This window comes from Notechis scutatus, chromosome 1 (genome assembly GCF_049901735.1).
Source record: "Notechis scutatus isolate UNSWTSFEM ecotype Mainland chromosome 1, rNotScu1.2, whole genome shotgun sequence".
Lineage (NCBI taxonomy): Eukaryota > Metazoa > Chordata > Lepidosauria > Squamata > Elapidae > Notechis > Notechis scutatus.
In genome coordinates this window covers 339,381,956-339,388,832 of record NC_142009.1, presented here as the reverse complement: position 1 = coordinate 339,388,832, position 6,877 = coordinate 339,381,956, and positions in this window count along the sequence as shown.

Genomic DNA, 6,877 nt, shown 5'->3' with positions numbered 1-6,877 from the left:
AATTCTATCATTAATATGCATTAAAATCTTAACATCTTTAACATTTCTTTTCAATTGAATATCATACTTCCTTGGGAACACTTATAAACTTTCCATAGTTAATTCTTCCCCTCCCCCCCATATTTCTCACTTATATTTTTATAAATCATTACTAATAATTAAAAATGTTCCCTTTTAATTCTCTCAATCATTTTAATTCATTTATTTATTAACAAACATCCCACTGCATTACAATAAATATTTTATCCATCATCATATTTTCTAAAGTTATTTCTATTTGTAATATAACAAAGCTACCTTATGTACCTTTGCAGAATCCCTTTTACAATTAAATTTTCACCCATTATCTCTAAACAAACTTATGGTTACAATCCTTATATCTTTTCCCTGTTTCTCCATTTCTTGTTTCTGTCTTTTACAATTTCTTTTCCTTGCCTTCTTCCCCCTCTTCTTCTCCCTCCCCTTTTTACCCCCTCGTCTCTCTACTTCTAACTCTCTCATCTGTAAGCCCCTCTTCTGTTGCTTTCTAATATTATACTTATCTTTCAAATTGTTCTTCTTTTTGGTTGTTTTTCCTAATCTTAAACCTTTCACTCTCTTTCCCCCCTTTTCTTTTTTCCCCCAACTTAAAATTATTTGATCATTAAAGATGGCTTCTTCTTTGTCCCAATCTTCTTGTTCTGCAAGCGTTTCTTGTTGCTTCTCATAGTTCCAGATCTCCATTTCTAAGAATTGAAACACGAAGCCAAAAGAACTCCCTTCTTGTGCATCTTCTTTCCATTTTTTAAGTTCCGTTTTCAGTTCTTCTAAGAGTGATACCATTTTAAAAACTTTTAAACCACCACCCAGTTAATTTTAGTCATCTAGATGCAAAAACCAAAAATCACCAAGTAATCCAGATAATCCAAGGCTGTTTCTACTTGCTCCTTTTTTCCACTTTCTCTTCCCGGGGTTCTATTATTTTGTTACCAAGTTTCCATTAAAATGTATCTTTGAGGAATCTTGTTAAAATTTCACTGTAAGTTCCTTTTAATTACAGCTCCATTCCTTAATTCAATTCCTCCTCCATTTTTCCAGATCCTGCCCTTCTATTCTTTTTTTTCTCCTTTCCAGCTTTTAAAAACTTTTAAATGTCCAGAAATCTTTATTTATCCCTTTGACTTTTATTTTCAGCTTAGATGCCTATTAATGTCAAAGTGGATTTTTTTTTCAGTTTCTTGCTTAAGTCTCTTAGCTTTCAGTATAAGGAAAGGAAGAAAAAAAAACTAATCCTTTCCCTTCTCTCTCTCCTTCACAGCTTCAAAATCTTCTTTGGAAACAATGTTGTTAATTTTAAATTCCAGGGTACCTTATTTGTTGCTTTTGCTGTTTGACCCGGTCAACCAAAACTTTCTCTTCTTATCTTCCTCCTGCACATTCTTTTCCAGTCGAGTTCTTCTTTGTGGTGGCCATTTCTGACCACCACTACAACCGCCTTCGGGAAAGGGAGTAATGGCCAGCTGGGGAGGAGACATGTGGCTCTCCTCAACCCTGCAGGCAGTCTCCCCCCTCTTCACCACCTCTACGGGGTGGCTTAGCCCTGAAACCAGCCAGCTTGGGGTGCTCCAGCTACGAGCATGGATCGAAGCCTTGGAGAGATGAGGTTTCGGTCTGTCGCTGAAGAAGCTCAAACTGGAAGTCCTGAAGCTCCCACAACTTCTGAAGGCAAGCTGTTCTATTGGTTGATTGTTTGTCAGAATTTTTTTTCCTTATTTCTAAGTTGAATCTCTCCTTGTTCAGTTTCCATCCATTATTCCTTCTCTGGCTTTCCGACAAGGAGAATAATCTGACCCCCTCCTCTCTGTGACAGCCTCTCAAATACTAGAACACTGCTATCATGTCTCCCCTGGTCCTTCTCTTCACTAAACTAGCCATGCTTAGTTCCTGAATGGAGACTGAACAAGGAGAAATCACTGTTCCAATATTTGAGAGGCTCCTACAAAGACAAAAAGGTAAAACTATTTTCCAAAGCACCAAAAAAGGCAAAATGAGAAATAATGGATGGAAGCTAATCAAGACGAGAAGCAACCTAGAATCAAGGAGAAAATCAGAGCGAAATCAACCAATGGAACAGCCGTGCCTTCAAAAGTCGTGGGTGCTCCATCACTGGAGGCTTTCAAAAAGAAACTGGACAGCCATTTGCCTGAAATCATATACAGTCTCCTGCTCAAGCAGTGGGTTGAATTAAAAGACCTCAAAGTTATGTTCCAGCTCTGTTATTTTTATGTTATGTGTCTTCTTCCCTCCTAGATCAAAAATCAAGTGCAGAAGCTCAATTGTAGGTAGCACTTGAAATTCCATCATCCCCCATAGAAAAATGTTGTGCGACCTGGATGGCCCTAGCCCAAATTGATATCAACCATGATTCTTCTTATCTGTGTCTGGTCTGTGACCAAATCCAGCTGAGTCTTACCAAAACCAGGAGCTGTTCTTTTCAAGAAAAGGTTGGAGACGTGTCCTGCCTCCACTGGGAGACATCAGAACATATTTTTAAAGCAGGTTTTATCTTTGAAGATTTGTGAGTGTAGAAATCCACAGGGGATTCATTGTGAATTACTGTCCTTCTGATAATTGCAATCAAAAAGTATTTCCCTATCCATTTAGCAATAGATTTTGTTTGCAAGCCAGAAGGGGAAAAACTTGTTTGTGTCTTTTGTTGTTAATCCATAGAGCAGATGCACTTGAGTGCCTTTAGACCATTTGATCAAAGAAGGGGACATCTTTCTCCTGAATTGGTGGGAAATACTCTTTGACTGCCATATCCCCAAACCAGGCAAGGTCCCTCCAAAAGGGCAAATACAATGTACAGGAAAGGAGAATTTACAGGATCTTCCAGATTTTATTTTTGAAATGAATATGACAGGTGAAAGTTACAATATCTACAATGCCATTTATGTTGTGGCACATGCATTGCATGCAATTTATGGATCAGGAGCATGACCAGCCATGCTGAAACTTGGAAAGAGGTTCTCAAATGTCCAGCCATGGCAGGTAATCTCTGTGATATTATATTCAATCCACAGATCAATATTGAGGATGTTTCTTATATGTATATCTTAAATTACTGATGAACTATCTCTATACTAACATATCACTGCATCTCAGAACAGATTAAAACAGGAATTATTTTTTTAAAAAATGGATTAATTATAATGTTATTTGAAAAAGGGTGCAAAATAGATGTGATGACCTGGGGTGTGGCACAAAGACAACACAGTCAGATAATCAGTAGGAGTCCCTTCATCAGCTCCAACTTTGCTCCCAATGTCCTGGTTACCTTCTGGCTGGAGAAAAACTCTCCTAGGAACAGCCTTTGGCTGCAGAGAATCAAGTCCAAAGCATGGGCAACAAAAACTGTAACTATAAGTCCAATCAAGGCAAAAATGAGGTCATCAGTCCAAGAGGGCAGAAGCAAGAATTCCAGATGTGAAGGCATGGCAATAACTCAACATGGTTGGGAAGATGCCAGGAACATTGATAAGCAAAGTCAACACAAGATAAATGTTTGCATCCAGCAGCTGCCACACTCAGCATGCATTTCTTTTAAACTCTCTTCCCAGCTGTGACTAATGAAGGAATCAGGGCCTTTCCTCCCCCGTAAGCCACACAACCCACATTGCTGTCTTCTCCGTTCCTCCCTGCGTGCTCTAGGACAGTGGTCCCCAACCTTTTTTGTACCAGGGACTGGTTTCAAGCAGAAAATTTTTGCAAGGACCGGGGGAAGAGAAGAGAAGGACGCTCGCGCTCGCTGCTCCACCAGCCCAGGGGGCTTTCCTGTCGCCGCAGCTATTCCGGCGCCCGTTTCACCCCCACCCCCACCCGCCCGCCCAGCGCTTCAATCCACAGTGTCCCGTTCTGCCTGCCTGCCTGCCTGCCTTAGTTTCTGGTTGTTTGGGAGCAGCTTCGGCTGAGAATAACTATTCGCCTCTTTTACTCAGCGAAGCTGTTCGATTCAACCATTAACGAAGGCAGGCAGGCAGGCAGGCAGAACGAGCACTGGTAAACCCCAGCAGCTGCGCGGCGGGCGGGCGGACGGGGTGGGGTGGGGAGAAAGCGGGTGCTTCGGAGGCGCTGCGGCGACAGGAAAAGCCCCCCTTCTTTGAAGCAGTTTCTTCCTGGGCTGGTGGAGGAGCGAGAGAGCGACTGAGAGAGCTGACCCAGAGAGAAGGACAGGCTTCGGTTGCTTCCTCCCTCCCCTTCTTTCATTTGTGTCCTTGATCCCGATCCCAGCAGCATTCACCGAAGGTGAAAAAGCCGCCATTTTTTAAAAAAAAATTCTTTGCGGCCCGGTAGAGAGTGCTCCACGGCCCGGTGCGGTCCGCGGCCCGGTGGTTGGGGACCCCTGCTCTAGGATGAAAAGGGGATGGGCCTGGGTCTTCCTCTGAATTCCCTCTCCCTTGCTCTACCTCTCTCCTGCTCTGCCCAGCTGGATTTTGCCCTTCCCCAGTTTTCTCCACAGCTAATGGAGCTTTTCATCTTCCTCTTCAAATTCAGACTCCGACAGGGGAATGACAATAGAAGTAACCTAAATCAGTTGTGCATAACATCAGTAGATGAAAGATCTTGATATATGGTTCTGAAAGTTCTTCAACAGTTCACTGAGTTTTAGAGGATAACTAGGGAGGAAATGTAAGTCTGGAACAAGATGATAATCAGGATGTATTGTGCTAAATGCTTCCAGGACAGTTGAAGTCGTAATGGGCATATTTGCAGAACCTCCTCAGTAAAAGGTAAATGTAAAGGTTCCCCTCGAACATGTGGGCTAGTCATTTCTGGCTCTAGGGGGTGGTGCTCATCTCTGTTACAAAGCCAAAGAGCCAGCACTGTCTGAAGATGTCTCTGTGGTCATGTGGCCGGCATGACTTAAATGCCAAAGGCACACGGAAGGCTGTTACCTTTCCATCAAAGTGGATAAGATGCTGAGCTTGTCAATCAAAAAGGTCAGTAGTTCGGTGGTTCGAATCCATAGCGCCGCATAATGGAGTGAGCTCCCATTACTTGTCCCAGCTTCTGCCAACCTAGTAGTTCGCAAGCATATAAAAATGCAAATAGAAAAATAGGGACCACTTTGGTGGGAAGGTCACAGCATTCCATGTGCCTTTGCTGTTTAGTCATGCCGGCCACATGACCACGGAGACGTCTTCAGACAGTGCTGGCTCTTCGGCTTTGTAACAAAGATCAGCTCCACTCCCTAGATCCAGAAATGACTAGCACGTATGTGTGAGGGGAACCTTTACTTTTATCTAATTCTACCTTTGGTTAAAACTTGTGGAAGCTAAAATATAAATGCCGGGTTATAAAGAGAATCATGTGGTGTTATGTTAAAGAAGCCAAATATTTGGTGTTACTCCTGACTGCTCATATTTCAACCAAGGGACCAACTCTAATATTTCAGAGATATTTCCTAAGATGATGGCCACCACAAAATGATAGAAGCCATGATGTCTCATTTCTGCCTTTTAGCTAATTGCTCCAATTCCCAAAGATTTATTTTCTTTCAGATTCTTGCCAATTTGAGGAATGTTCACTTCAACAACAGTGCTGGAGATGAAGTGTCCCTGCAGTTGTTAAGTTAGTAACCCGATTGTTAAGTGAATCTGGATTCCCCATTGACTTTGCTTGTCAGAAGGTCCCAAATGGGGATCACATGACCCCAGGACACAGCAATGGTCATAAGTATGAACCAGTTGCCAAGCATCTGAATTTTGCTCACGTGATCATGGGGAGACTGCAAAGGTCGTAACTGTGAAAAGCAGTCACAACAGTGGTGGAATTCTACCAGTTTGGCCCAGTTTGGGCGAACTGATAGTAAAACATGCTACCGTTCAGCTGAACCAGTGTAAAAAAACAGCTACCAGTTCAGCCAAACCGGTATTTCTTCTTCTTTTTCCTCTCCATGATTAGCTGTTCTGATGAGGCTTCCCTGAAGCCCAGGAGGCCAAAAAATGGAGTGCAGAGGGGTTGGGGGTGCTGCACAAAAAAAAGAAGAAAAAGAAGAAAAAGAAGAAGCTAGGTGGAGACACACCTAGCCAGTCCCACCTACCCACCCCCACAGAACCGGTAGTAAAAATATTTGCATCCCACCCCTGGGTCATAAGTAATTTTTTTCAGTGCTGTTATATTCAGTGCTGACCATTCAGTATCTTTGAATGATCACTAAATGAACTGTTGTAAGTCGAGGACTACCTATACTTTTCAGCAGAAACTCTCCATTTATGGTTCTATCTCAAGAGCTCTGGTGGTGCAGTGGTTAGAATGCAGGATTGCAGGTTAACTCTGCCAACTGCCAGCAGTTCGAGTCCTACCAGCTCAAGGTTGACTCAGCCTTCTATTCTTCCAAGGTTGGTAAAATGAGGACCCAGATATGCCGACTCTGTAAACTGCTTAGAGAGGGCTGTAAAGCACTATACAATGGTACACACGCCTAAGTGCTGTTGCTGTTAAGGCAGCTGTCAACTCGTAAAGCATTCCTGGTTTGCTCTCGAATTGCAATGAGAAGGAGGGAAGGAGATCAGATGAAGCAGTTCATTGCTATGACCAGAAGCACATTGCATGCATACTTTTCTCCAGATTGTGTCTCAGGTTAGCAAGCCCAGCTGGAGAGGCATGTTTTCCACAGTCCACAAAAGTGTTTCATTGGAGAATGTGATTTATGACACACCCTGGGAGAAGGGGGGAAACAGGGTCATAGGTGGGCAGTAAATTATGTAGGGTAGAGCTGACTGCACTTGGGAAAAGTGCTGACATGTTGCTCCTAATAATTAATTGGGTTTATTTTGAAACTTGGCTTGAGGGTTATGAATTAATTAGAGCATTTGTCGGAACCCTGACAGAAGCC